The sequence below is a fragment of the Bubalus bubalis genome, chromosome 4, assembly GCF_019923935.1.
Source record: "Bubalus bubalis isolate 160015118507 breed Murrah chromosome 4, NDDB_SH_1, whole genome shotgun sequence".
Classification (NCBI taxonomy): domain Eukaryota; kingdom Metazoa; phylum Chordata; class Mammalia; order Artiodactyla; family Bovidae; genus Bubalus; species Bubalus bubalis.
The window spans coordinates 97,337,677-97,352,223 of NC_059160.1; the positions used below are offsets into that span (position 1 = coordinate 97,337,677).

Here is a 14,547-nt window from a genome sequence, read left to right on the forward strand (position 1 = left end):
TGGTTCTAAGAGTGCATTTGTAAGTCCATTTTCTTCATAATTTCAGTTTGTTCATAAATCCAACAAAGTTAGCCTAGGTACCCAACTAACACAATCAACTATATAGTACTGAACTATAATAGGCTTATAATACTTTTCACACAAATAATATGAACATAAAAAGCAAACACAAAAAATAAAGAAAACTTTTAATCTTGAAAAGTACAGTACAACAGCTGATGTACAGGGGCTGGCACACACATTCACATCTTTAAACGTTCGAAACTTGAAGGTTCATACATAGGGGACTTACCTATAATTTTCCTTGATGATGTTGTCAGATCAGGACACCTATTTGTTCAAACAATTGTGATGTTCATGTTGAAAGTCTTTATTGGGATATTCTATCTGAGAGATTACTGTGGAAATATAGCGAAGTTCCTAAGTGCCTTATCCTCTTGAACATACTCCTTCATGACTCCTAAAAATTCCCACTTTTCCCTTGGCCCTTGTGTTGGTCATTAGTGCTTTTTATCAGGTGTTGTCAATACCCCATCTTCCCTTACCGGCATTTGGCCAGGCTGTAGTTCCCTGGAAGTTAGGTCGGCCATGTGACTTTCTCTGGCCAATGAAATGTGAGTAGGGGTTGATACGTCACTTCCGGGTGGACGCTTTAGGAGCCCACGGTCAATTTCCCACTGTATCCTCCTCATTGTGCTGATGACTGGTCAAATTGAAGTCTCCATCAGCCCAAAGTCTCTGAGCAATTTCTGTGAGTAATATCTTCACATTTATTATTAATGAGAAGTCAGAATGATCAAAGGAAATGTTTCTTTGAAGTGCCTTAGTGAAATAACTGGCTGAGAAGTGTATGCTTCAATTTCCCCCCTTTTCTTTGAAGACGTTACTTCATAGTGCATTATGATCTGTGTGAGCAAGGGCGGCTTCAAAGGCCTGTGCAGGGTCAGCAGTCCTTCCCAGAGTAAACACAAGTCTGCTGTGTCTTTGATTGGTGCCTTTCACAGCCATCAGTCCCTGTCATTGTCAGGGACCCCAGACTCACGGAATTACAAGTTTTACTCAAAAGACAGGCATTTTAAAAACGTTATTTTATTGAGGTATAGTTGGTTTACAGTGTTGTGTTCATTTCTGCTGTACAGTAAAGTGATTCAGTTATACATATGTGTGTGTATATATATACACCTTCTTTTTCATATTCTTTTCCATTATGGTTTATCAAAGGATATTGAATAGCGTTTGCTATGCTATAGTTGTTGTTTAGCTATCTTACCTGTTTGCATCTACTAACCCCAACTTCGGTCCTTCCTCTCCCCCTCCCCCATCCATGGAAACCGCAAGTCTGTTCTGTGTGAGTCTGATAGAAGAAAAGCGTTTATTTCTCAATCCAAAGAATTAACTGAGCATTGTCTCTGTTCCTTAGTCCTTCCTGCTAGGCCATTTTTTTCTCTCTCTTTTGTTCTTGACTTTGCCACATTAGCTCCATGCACAGAAGCCTACTGCTGTCTTTGCTTTGCCTGTGTCTGGAGCTGGGCTATGAAGGATTCCCCTAAAGTACAGGTGACTGGCTAACCATTGAACTTTGTGGCTGCTAGTCTTGTCTTGTCCCCTTGGGTTTGGAGCCAGGGCTGAGCTTAGACAAAGTATTTAGTAGGTTAGCATTGTTCTCAGGCTCACACACCCCTGTTCACATTTGGATGACAGCACGGTGTTAGGGTACTGGGAATTGAATATTACACTATACTTACTAGCAGTACAGCCTTGAGCAGATAAAATCTCTAAACCTCAGTCTCCTGATCTCTTAAGTGTGGGTATTACTCCTGATCTCAAAAGATGGTTGTAAAGATTAAATAATGTAATACATAAAAATGCTTAGCACACTATATTCTTTCAATATATTTTCACCTTTTCTTATTTGTAGTAGTAGTATTAGTGCTGTGCTGTGCTTAGTTGCTCAGTCGTATTCGACTCTTTGCGACCCTGTGGACTGCAGCCCGCCAGGCTCCTCTGTCCATGAGGATGCTCCAGGCAAGAATACTGGAGTGGGTTGCCATGCCCTCCTCCAGGGGATCTTCCCCAGTGAGGGATTGAACCCAGGTCTCCCACATTGCAGGCAGATTTCTTATTATCTGAGCCACCAGGGAAGCCCAAGAATACTGGAGTGGGTAGCCTATCCCTTCTCCAGGGGATCTTCCCTACCCAGGAATTGAACTGGGGTCTCCTGCATTGCAGGCGGATTCTTTACCAGCTGACCTACCAGGGAGGCCCAGAGATTCAAATGACTGACAAGGCACACACGTGCGCCTTTTGTGCTGTGGGGTGCCTGGTGTACAGGAGCCCATGTGTGTCCAGGGAGAGTATCAGTGACAACAGCATGGACACCTCTGAAACAGTGAGCACTTCATTTCTCTGTGAGAACAAATTCCTTTTTCTTCTTTTCAAACTCCTTACTTTGTATTGGAGTATAGTCAATTAACAAGGTTGTGGTAGTTTCAGGTGAACAGCGAAGGGACTCAGCCATACACGTACATGTATCCGTTCTTCCCAAACCCTCTTCCCATCCAGGCTGGCAGATAACTCTAAGCAGAGTTCCATGTGCTATATCACAGGTCCTTATTGTTTATCCATTTTATATATAGCAATGTGGACACGACCTTCCTAAAGTCCCTAACTTTCCCTCCCCTCTGGCAACCATAAATTCATTTCCTAAGTCTGTGCGAGTCTCTTTCTGGAAAACAAAGTTTAAAAAGGATATCAGTTGGTGCCAGTGGTACAAATAAAGGAAAAGAGATGAGCTCTGTGAAAGTGATGGTTCTTAGAAAATCATCAGAAATTTGGGATAAATGGAAAGTGGGACATTCAGCTGGGCCTTACCCAGCACTGTTGAAGGAATGAATCCACCACACACACTCTGTAAAGAAAGGAAAATGTGGTTTGTGAAACTGGTCTGGTAAGGACCAGTTATTATTGTGCTCCAGCTAGCACAATAATTGCTTTATCAAGCAAGACACAAAACTGTAGGGAAGGCTGGGAATGCAGAAATGGTGTGAGATGTGTGCAGGAGCTGTGAGTCTTAAAATAAAACCGAGATGTGGAAGAAAGCAATAGGCCTGTTCACAGACAGGGATTCATGTTAAGTGTCAGGCATGCTCCTGTCCAAAGTCAAGTGTCAGTTTTACTTCGCTGGCTTGTGTCCACTTTTGCATTGGCCAATGGGCTGCTGAAGGGGAGGATTCTGTAGGCATCACTGTTCTCTCTCCAAATCTAGCCTGGTGCCTGGTGTGCAGTAGGTGTTGAGTGTTGAATAACTGTTCAGTGAGTGAATAAATGAGTGGATCCATCTTGGGAACAGGTTCTAAAGACTAAGCAGGACAAGCAGAGAGAAAATTTGTGGTCAATTTTGAACAGCATGGGGGGAGGCACCTGGGGTAAGTGGAGCCCTCCCTGAGGCATTCCAGGTGAGAAGTTTGGAGTTCTGCACAGACCTTGAATCCAGTATTGCAGAGGTTTACCAGTTGCATTAATGAAGATGCTGGAGAAGGTGGCCTGGAGACCTCTGGCAGAGCCAACCAGGAGATTAGAGGATACCCACGGCTCTGTGGGAAGCATGGAGGCAAACTGGTGCCCAACCCTCCCTTGAGAAGGGTCCTCCCCACCTTTTGCTTTGGGGATTAAGTTCTCTGTATTTAGAGTAAATTTTAAAACTCCCTGGGTGAGGTACCCAAGGCTCCTACCTGGATATGACAAGGACCATTTATTGAGTACCTCCATTATTGAGTACTCCATTGGGAGTGTTTTCTTTACTCTACCAAATTTAATTTGTGCAATAATCCCAAAGGTGGGTACCATTGCTCTCATTTTAAAGATGAGAACTGAAGGTTAGTAAAGTTAAGCAACTACTACACCATAGATCCGAGATTTCAAACCCATGGTTATATGACTGCTAATTTTCATGCCATCAACCATTAAGAAAAATTCCCAGCTTTATTTTTAGGTTAGGGTGTGTGAGTATGTGTATAAATATAATACAAATATCCTCCTTCATTTTATGGTTCTACAGATATTTGCTTCTATAACTTCTCAGCCATACCCTTAAATTTTTAGGGCTAGGGAGATATGGGCTGAAGCAGAGAAGCTTTATGGTGGCCCCCATGAACTCTGTCTCCTAATGTTCACACCCACATGTAATCCCTTCCCCTTGAGTGTAGGTAGGATCTGTGACTTGCTTCTAACCAATGGACTGTGGCAGAGGATGGAGTGCACTCCCCTGATTGTTAGGTTATGTAAGTTTATCTTCCCAGTAGATTCACACTGAAGTCCCTTTCTCTTTCTCTCTTGCTGACTTTGAAGAAGCGGGTTTCCACGAATCCTATAGTGACAAGGAAATAAATTTAACAGCCTGAGGGAATTTGGAAGTAGATCTGTCCCCAGTTTAGCATCTGATGAAAACTCAACCTTAGCCCTTGATGCGACCTAAGCAGTCAGGACCTAGCTTAGCTGTGTTCAGACCCCAGACCCACAAGAACTGTAAGATAATAAATGTGTGTTGTTTTAAGTCACTAAATCTGTGTTAATTTGATATCCAGCATAGAAAACTAACATAGAGATCGTTGCTTGGGGGAAGAAAATTCTTGCTATTTGATGACTAAACAGACATGTACATAGGGGTCAGAGGATTGTGGAAACCCATTCTTGGGTTTTTTCCACTGATGGAAATCAGTCCATAAGAATCCTTCTTTTCAGTGGGTAACAGGGGCCTTTGTCTCTACTCTACCTCCCTGAGTTCTCAGCTGGCCCTCTCCTTGTCAGTGGTCCCTTGGGACAGACCTTGCTCTCATGCACTCAGTAGAGCTCGGCAGTGGAGAGAGGTCTCAAGTTTCTTCTGTCTTGCCCACTGGAGGGTCATAAGAGAAAATGTCTTACCTGGTGGCCTTACGGTGGAGCATCTACAAGATGAGTATTTTTAATCACTTATTGCACATTTTTCTGCATTATTATGCCAGGAGATTCTCTTTCTCTCTCCCATGTTTGCAAAACGCCCTTTTATTGTTTTAGATGGTATAAATCAGAGTCCAAAGGAGCTGTGAGTTAATGACCTCACCCCACAGGGGAAAAAAAGAAAATTCCATCAGGCTTCCCCTCTTGTTCAGAAAAAGGTTTATATTACTGAGAGTAGGCAAACTGCAGGTTAAAGGCTAAATTCTTTTGACTATAATGTAATAATAAAACCTTTTTTTTTTAAAGGATCAAACAAAGCCTTTGCTTAAACCAATAGCAGGTGCAAATACAATTGCTATCCTCTTGCTGTGACATGTTTGTGCAAACTGAAATCTGACGTATTCTAAGACTGAACTACACAGGGGTTTGGGTGGAGGGCTGATCCTGAGCAGAGAGGGCAGGTGACCTACTGACTGCCTTCAAATTCCCTCCCTGCAAGCAAAACAATGGTGCCACCTTCATTCCCCCAACTGCTCAGTCAAGGGGCAGTGGGAGAGTGTGTGTTTTGCCTATTTTGTTGCAAGGAGGAAAGGGAGTGTTGTTCTGTCCTAGATAAGGAGGCAAAGGTGACATTCCTATATTTTTGTTGGATCTCTTTGCATGAACAACCTCACCTGTCAAAACACAATGAAAAATGGAATTGGAACAAAGGAGAAAGAGGCAGGAACCAGTGAGAAGATGGATTGAACCAACTAAGGCCTGAAAACACCATCTGTAATTTCACTTTATAGCTACTGATCTTACCATTTTTGGCTAAGTTGTATTTGTGTTTGTGCGTGTATGTTCATATATTTATCTTTTATGACTAACGATAGAATCATTGTATCTAGGCCAATGGCTATCCTAAGATATTGTTGTGGGTATGTAGATGTAATCATAAATGAGTAACTTCTAGACCATGGCAGAGAAGGCAATGGCAGCCCACTCCAGTACTCTTGCCTGGAAAATCCCATGGACGGAGGAGCGTGGTGGGCTGCCGTCCATGGGGTTGCGAAGAGTCGGACACAACTGAGCGACTTGACTTTCACTTTTCACTTTCATGCATTGGAGAAGGAAATGGCAACCCACTCCAGTGTTCTTGCCTGGAGAATCCCAGGGACGGGGGAGCCTGGTGGGCTGCCGTCTATGGGGTTGCACAGAGTCGGACACGACTGAAGTGACTTAGCAGCAGCAGCAGCTAGACCATGGGGATCAAACATATTAACTGGATTTGTACAATGTCATTTGCCACTTGACTATATGTATCTAATAATGCCCAAAATTTTAAGATGCAATTTTATAAACAAAGTGTTTTCACAGTTATCTCATTATCTTGTTCAGTGGCCTGAACATTTGCTTACCTTCCTCTTTTCTGAGAAGTGTTAGTCGTTCAGTCATGTCTGATTCTATGCAACTCTATGGATTATAGCACACCAGGCTTCTCTGTCCATGGGATTTTCCAGGCAAGAATACTGGAGTGGGTTGACATTCCCTTCTTCAGGGGATTTTCCTGGCTCAGGGATCAAACCTGGATCTTCTGCATGCCAGTGAATTATTTACCATCTGAGCCATCAGGAGGTCCTTCTCCTCTGAGGATGGCCCTCAGAGAAGGGCAGAACTGCTTCTCTTGACTCCCAGGCCCAGTCCAACACGTGCCTGTCCCTTAGGATTTCATGAAGTCTGTCCCTGTCTGTCTCTTGGGCTCTCCTCTACATTTGGACTCCAAGCTCTCCCCACTTCCAAAATTTCTGGGACTCTGCAGCTGACCCTCCTGCCCCTCACTCTGTGATCGGCTAATGCAGCATTTTCTCAAAATATTCCTTTGCTCTGTTTGTCTTAACAGAGACCCAGAAGTCTCCTGAGGACATTTCTTCCCCTACAGCCTCTTCCCAACAAGTTTTTTGTTTCATTTATTGTTTTTTGTTCTTTCTTTCTTTTCTCCCTTCTATCTTACGGCTGGGAAGCAGAAAAAGCATCCTCCTGGCTCCCTGTTGGTGACTGCCAAGCATTTGTTTCCCTCTCTTCTGAAAATACCCTCTCTCACCTCTTCCTCCCACCTTGGACCTGTCATTTCCTTGACTTATCCTTACTCCTGCTCCCTCAAGAACCTCTTAAAACCCCTATTGTAGAAATGACCAGCTTCCCTCTGTAAGGTAGGGAGGGCCATAACGGTTCTGTCCTAAGAGCGAAGAGCAGTGACTGGGGCATGCTTGTGGCCAGCCTTATTTGCTGTGGCCCCAGGTACTCATCTGGCCTTCCTACCTGCCCACTGTGGGCTAGGTGGAAGACAGGGCTTAGAAATGTGTGAGCTGTTGTTCCTTAGCATCTTGGTTTGTCTGGACTATTTCAAATCAATTGAAACAATTTTAAGACTGATTTTATTTTTAAAGTTCATTTTGTTGAAGTATAGTTGATTTGCAGTGTTGTATTAACTTCTGCTATACAACAAAGTGACTCAGTTATACCTATACACATCCTTTTTCATGTTTTTTTTCCATAAGGCTTATCATAGGATATGGAATATAGTTCCTTGTGCTGTACAGTAGCCTCTTGTTGTTTATCCATTCTGTATTTAATAGTTTGCATGACTTCATTTTTGCTTATATCAATGTGAATTTTGGATAGTGGCAGTGATGAAAATGAAACACCAAAACAAGTTTCACTCTTCCTTGTGGGCAAAATGAAATACAAGTGTATCAAATACACACAGTGCTACCAAATTAAAAGAAAACTTATCCCAAGGAAACACAACACAATAAAATAAATTTTAATGTTGTAAATGTTTCTGTATTTTCATAAAACTATAAGTACATCCTTTTAAAATAGTCTCTGGTTAACAAATGGTGTTTTTTGGGAAGAGCTTTCTTTTGTTCCGAAATTTGAATTTCCTACATTTTTGGTGTTGAAATTTCCTTTCCTTTTTGAAAGAATGGAAATGGTAGCTTTTTATGATTGTTGTTTTTGGCAAAATGGACAGTTTGGCAGCTCTGTTAGCTCTCAATTGCTTTGGGAAGTTTTATCCTCCTGAGAAAGTTACGTCTGGGAACCACTAACCTAAAAATGCTATCAATTATGAAATACAAGAGGACTAAAAAGATAGAAAGAAAAAGAATTCTATGTAAATTAGGAATTCAGAAAATTTGGCTGACTTCATAAGTTTATTTCGTATAATATAATGTGTAAAATTTCACTTTCATCTGCCACTTCTTTACTAGGTTATTTTTATAAACACCGAGTCTTAAAAAGACTTAAAATGGTAGAAATTGAAATATAGTATAGCTACATAGTATTTCACAATGCTTTAGAATATATGTTGTTCAAGGATTAATGTTACAAAGGGTTTTTTATAATAAAATTCATTTTTTAAATTGAAGAATAATTGCTTTACAATCTTGTGTTGGTTTGTGCCAAACATCAACATGAATCAGCCACAGGTATATCTGTGTCCCCCCTCTCTTGAGCCTCTGTGATAAAGGTTTCATTTTGGTTGTTTCCATCTGTTGGTGGTGTGTGTGTGTTTGCTCGGATAGTCCTGCTCTTGCCATCACATGAATCCTGCACAATAGTGAAGATGGCGAAGGTTTCTCTGTAATGGTCACAGTGGTGTCTTATGTTTGTACCCTGTCCCCCAAAATCAAGCTGGTTAAAAAAACAGGAAATGCGCTTCTGAGGTTAGTCATTTTTCTCACTTTACATTGTATAATTTAAGCAATATGACCATTCCATGAATATTGAAAATAATTTCCTCATGAATTTTGTATCCTATTGGGACATTTTGAGTATGGGTGTACTTTTGCTCTGCTCAGGCGCTCAAAGACTTTGTAAGGATGTCAAAACTGGGGCACTGATTGGATTTTCTGTCCGTGTCCCAGTTCAAATGAATTACATTTTGCCTCATTAGAAAGCAGATCCTTTTACTCCATCCCATCCTATCTCCATTTCAATGAGCTGTAGAAGGAAAACACAATTTCCATGACACTCGTGGTTTCTGAATGAGATCATTTGCAGAGGTTGAATGTTTCATCCACAGCAGGTAGTTTTACACTAACCTATATTAAAAACAAAGTTGGAAAAGGTAACTTGTAAGCAGTTCCCTCTCAAGCTGGAGGTGGAAATATGCCACATTGTGTCTTCTATTTTCCTTTGAAAATTCTTTCCCCTTTGGATTACTTGGGTGTTCCAAAATTTACTTGGACTATAGTCTTTACTATTTATATTCAGAAACAACAACGACTACTTAGAAATAGCATGTTGCAGTTATCACAATTTAATTACAAATTGCTTTTTAATACAAGTAAGTAGAGGAAAATCTCTTGCCTGGAAAATCCCATGGATGGAGGAGCCTGGTAGGCTGCAGTCCATGGGGTCCCTAAGAGTCGGGTACGACTGAGCGACTTCACTTTCACTTTTCACTTTCATGCATTGGAGAAGGAAATGGCAACCCACTCCAGTGTTCTTGCCTGGAGAATCCCAGGGACGGGGGAGCCTGATGGGCTGCCGTCTCTGGGGTCGCACAGAGTTGGACACAACTGAAGCGACTTAGCAGCAGCAGCAGCAGCAGCAAGTAGAGGAAAAGTCTTAATTTGGTTAGCTCCTTATATCCAAATAGACAGAGAGCAAATTCTTTATTGGTGTCAACTTCTTTCAAATCTTGAAATATCTTATGGATATTTCTTTGTAAAAAAAAAAGATGATTTAGGAAATACGAAAATATTGGTGAGGTTGAGGACAGTAAGAAAAGGAGATTAAGATCTCAATGATACAGGGACTTCCCTGGTGATCTATAGTGGCTAAGACTTCACACTCCCAATGCAGGGGCTCCAGGTTTGATCCTGCTTGGGGAACTAATACCACATGCTGCATGGTATGGCTTAAAATAAATAAATTTTTAAAATAAAAAAAGAACAATTTTTAAAAAGATCTCAATGATAATGATACACAAAAATATAAGATCAAGAACATTTGGAGACAGGATATCAAGTTTGAAGATTTGAAATAAATATGTAGAAAATCACTGTAAGCCACCAAAATTCCCAAACTTTCATGTATATATATTAAGTTCTCACTAAAGAGTAGAAGGGGTTAATATTTTTAGCAGGAAAGAACTCTTAGCAAATTCACAAATTAGACTCTTATTTATTCTTCCATTGTGAAGGATACATATTTGTTGGCTTAAGTAAGATCTCCTGCCTTATACAGTTTCACTGTGGAAAAAATAATATTGACCAAGCCTCTGATCCTGCCTGACATGAAATTGATACAGACTTAGAATCATGGAATTTTTCAGCTGGAAAGTAAACCTTGGGATGAAATTTAAAGGCATTAAATAACTTTTGACCTTCACCACAGTTAACATTTGTAAGAAGTAATGATACATGTCACAAAGACAGAAAATTTAGATAATTATATTGGGCAATAGTACACAAGGGGTCCTAGTTAATGAACTTGAGAGTTCTCTTTCCTACTACTGGGTAAAGCCCTTGCAGAGAATTCTAAACTTTTTGAAGTGGGCAAAAATTTGGAGATGACAGCCTGGCTGTGCACAGAGAAGGTAACTGAGAAAGACTTGACAACACGAAATCTCAGAGCCACTTAGAGATAAAAGACAAGTTCAGCAGAAGGAAAGACCATAGATTTTCTGCCAGTGGAGAATGAGGGCCCCTAACCAGGGAAGCAGCCTCCTGCCATAGATCAGGGAAGGTGCTGAGGAGGGTGAGACAACACCGAGGATGTGAGGAACCCAGCCCAGACTTTGAAAGGCTCTTTGTTTGTTGATCATCTCCTTGGTGAGAAAGACTGTCAACTTAGAAACTGCCAGAGCATGATTTATAGCTTGCAGTATATAAAGGAACTTAAATTAGCTGTTTGGAAGCCTGGAGATAGTATACTAAAGTGGTCAGGACCTTGGGCCCTAAAAGCCAGCTGTCTGGGTTTGTCTGTAGGGTGAGAGAGAGAGAGGAAATGCCGTGCTAGTCTTTGTAAGTCATGCCAAAGAATTTTGGTTTTAGTCCTAACAGCATTGAGAAACTGTTTCCAGCCAAGAGCTTGAAAGTGGAGAAGGGTGTGTGTGAATTTGAACCTGAAAAAAGTCTGCAATTCCTGCTGCTGTCCATTACTAGTTGTGTGAATTGGGGTGAGTTATTGATCCTGCCTGTGCCTTGGGTTTACCATCTGTCAACTGGCACTCATCTTTTCCTGTTGATGTGAGGAGTAAACGAGACCATGCTTTAATGCTTTAGTGCCTAAAGCAATGCCTGGAACACAGCTGGCCCTCAACGGATGATAATGGCATTCAGCGTGGTCCACATTAGGACCAAGTGGTCATAAAAAGTGGGGAAAAGAAACAGGCCCAAGGGGAACAGAAAACTTAGTGATAGAGTGAGAAGAAGGGAACATGAAGAGTGTTCTCTGGACCTGTTCAGAATTAGCGATAAGTAGGGGACTTAGAGGGGGGACACACTGGGTTTTGAAACCGGACTTCAGAGAACTCTCACCACATCCACAGCCCTTTGAAATACTGAGTCATCCATAAAGAGCATCCTTTGCTCTTCAATGTTGATAAGTTTCCAGCAGCTCTACTTTGAACCGGGCTGTTTTCTTGGAATGTCTAGTGGCCCATTTATTCTCTCAACTATAACAGTAATCAGAAAATTCATGTGGAGGAAAGACTCTCTGTTTGACATATGAAACTTACTGAAACCCAGTTCCAGCTTGATGCAAGTTCCTACAGCCCTCTCAACCCGAGGGATGCTTAACTATATTTCAGCGGTTCAATGTTAATCCCAGGCTTCCAACATGAAGCCGTCAAGACCCTCCAGTCCAGCTTCTGCCTGTATCTTCCATGTCATCTCACATACCCTCACAGCAACACTAAGGACCTGCAGTTTCTGTTCTTTCTCCCTGTACTGCAAGAGCATCTTCTAATCTGTGCTTTTGCTCAGAAGTGTCCTGTCTACCCTGCCTGCCTTTTCTGACTCAGAGAATTCCCATTCCTACTTTCCTCCACCAGGAAGCCTTCTCTGATGCCTGTGACTGGCAGAGGTACACCTCCTCTCATATCCTGCCCTCACAAATCACATTCCTCTTTCCTCCTGTGACTTTGAGCTCTTTATATCAATTGTAATCAGTGCCTGGCTTAGAGCAGGCTTTTGTTACAATGAGTGCGCCCTTTGCTCCATGCCTGATGGCTCACACTCTGTCCCTAGGCTTATCCCCCTTGTTGGCATAAATTCCTTTCATTTTCTGGATTACTAAAACTCTTGCTGTATGTATCATGTGCCTTTTTGTATTGCTATCTATTTCACTATCTGTGAAATCGGCTGTTCTCATAAACCAAGTATTTGGAGAAAGACAGTACTTTGTTTATCTCTTTATCGCAATAACTTTAACATACAGCTCATGGGGTGCTTGGTGAATAATGGTCAGTGATGCAGCTGGTTTCTGTCTTCCATCTACCAAATCTCATTCATCCTTGAAGTCTCCCTCTTCCATGGATTTCTGCAATGTTTACTGCTTTTATTTTTCTTTGAAACACTTAATCGTTTACTGTTATTTACACGTTTAGGAGAATATGATGTATGAGTCTGGTTGGTGTGAGAATGATAATATGCAACTAAAAGGGCTTTTTATAAAACTAAATCCTAGGATTAGTTGCTTAAATAATTATCATATTTATTTATGAAATGCTAAAAAGAATTCAGAAAAATGGAATGAAACTGGTCAAAGGTAAGAAGCATAAACCATTAGTTTGGCTAGAGAAAACAGTGACACGAGGTGGGCAGAGCTTGGGCTTTGGCACCAATCTGGGCTCCATTCCTTGCTCTCCACTTCACTGTGGGACACAGGTAAGTAATGCAATCACTCCAAACCTCAGCTCCTTTCCTGTGTGATACGGCCGACGGACAGCACCTGCCCCAAAGGATGATTGTAACAATTAAATGAGCTAACAAATGAGCATACAAAACAGTTGATTCGAGGCCTGGGACAAATTAGCTATTGATGATGATGATAAGGATGAAGATAAGGATTAGGATGCAAGAGACTGAAGGGTAGAATTACTGTTGGTTGGAAATTTAGGATGCAAGCTTTTCCTGGGACCTAAGAAAGGGTATGAATGAAACTGGAGATGATGGGAAAAAAAAGATAAATAGTGAAGAGCTGCCCACTGAAGGGGCAAGTGCCTAGGGGAAGGAAGATGAGGATGTGAAAAGCTAATACTGGGACTTACTAGAATGGAGTAGAGGGATTCCTTAGCTGTCCAGTGGTTAAGACTTCACCTTCCAGTGCAGGGGGTGTGGGTTTGATCCCTGGTTGGTGAGCTAAGATCCCGCGTGCCTCGTGGCCAAAAAACCAAAACATAAAACAGAAGTAATATGGTAACAAATCCAATAAAGACTTTTAAAATAATCCACATCAAAAAAAAAAAAAAAAGAAAAGAAATCTTAAAAGAAAAGAAGAGAAAAGCAGTGAACTAGGATATGGGAAAACACCTGAGCTACACAGAACCACCTCATTCGAGAAACACTGAGGGTGCCCTGCCCCTAGTCAGGCAGCATGAAAACCAGCTGATCCAACATGAGGTAATCCAACTAGGGCAGCGAGTCATGTTGCTATGGAGACTGCGGTCAGGGAGGCAGAGAGTCAGAAGAGATCTCAAAGGTTATTTAATGAATCACCTGGCTCTGCCCTCTTACCTTTAAATCTATGCTCAGTGCTACATAAATAAACATTTCTAGTCCAGCAATTTACCTACCAACGCCCAGAGAAATAGCATATGGACAACACTGCAAATTCTTCATATTTGAAACAAGGCCCCTATCATTTCTCCAAAACTCTTCAACATCACCTCCTTCTCTTTCTTGGTTAATGGTGCCAATGCTCATAAACTCTAGGCTAGAAAAGTTTTCTTCATCTTCTATCTTTCCTTCTCTCTCAAGTTTTGGCATCTGGTCAATTGTCTCTGTCCTAACTCTTACATTCATCTTCTTTTTCCTCTCTCACTGCAGCTCCCTTAGTCTGGGCCTGCATTTGTCCAGAACTTCAGAGCTGGAAGACTCTTCACTTAACAGAGATTCACAATGGTTAAGTGACTTGCCTAAAGTCACACAGGCAGCCAGTGGGCCAGTCAGACCAGTGTGATGAGCCAATCTTTCTTCCACTTCCTGTTGTTTGAGGTGCATAAGGATATTCCCACAGCAAAACTGAGTTAGGAGACCTGAGAGTCTCCAAAGGCAAGCTCATGACTTTAATTTGCACCTCCAGCAAATGACTGCCAAGTCTATCCTCCATCCTAAATCTTTTCCTGAGCTTAGTTTCACATTTCTTACAGCCTGCTGGACATCTTCAATCAACTGTCCTGCCAACACTTAAAACTGAACATGTCTAAATGGAAATTCCTTACTTTTCTCCCCTCCACCCAGAATGGCATAGTGTAGTGCTGAATTAAGAATTGGGATCTAGATTTTATACCATCTCAGTCATTTACTAAGTTAACCCCAAGCAGCCTCAGTTTCTTTTGCTATAAAATGGAAATAACAATAATACTTAATAGAACTATTGGGAGAAATAAGAAAC

The 14,547-nt window shown here is 41.5% G+C and overlaps 1 protein-coding gene across 2 annotated transcripts in view; it reads left to right on the forward strand.

Annotated features, from left to right (window-relative positions):
• The first annotated feature begins 651 nt into the window (after positions 1-651).
• The window catches only part of EEA1 (early endosome antigen 1), a 220,141-nt gene continuing 206,245 nt past the window's right edge, over positions 652-14,547 (forward strand). The window contains exon 1 of one of the 2 annotated variants that reach the window (XM_044941831.1): positions 652-751. The gene's annotated coding sequence lies outside the window, so the exon portion shown is untranslated. The remainder of the gene's footprint in view (positions 752-14,547) is intronic. The other variant, XM_044941832.1, reaches the window with a different exon arrangement.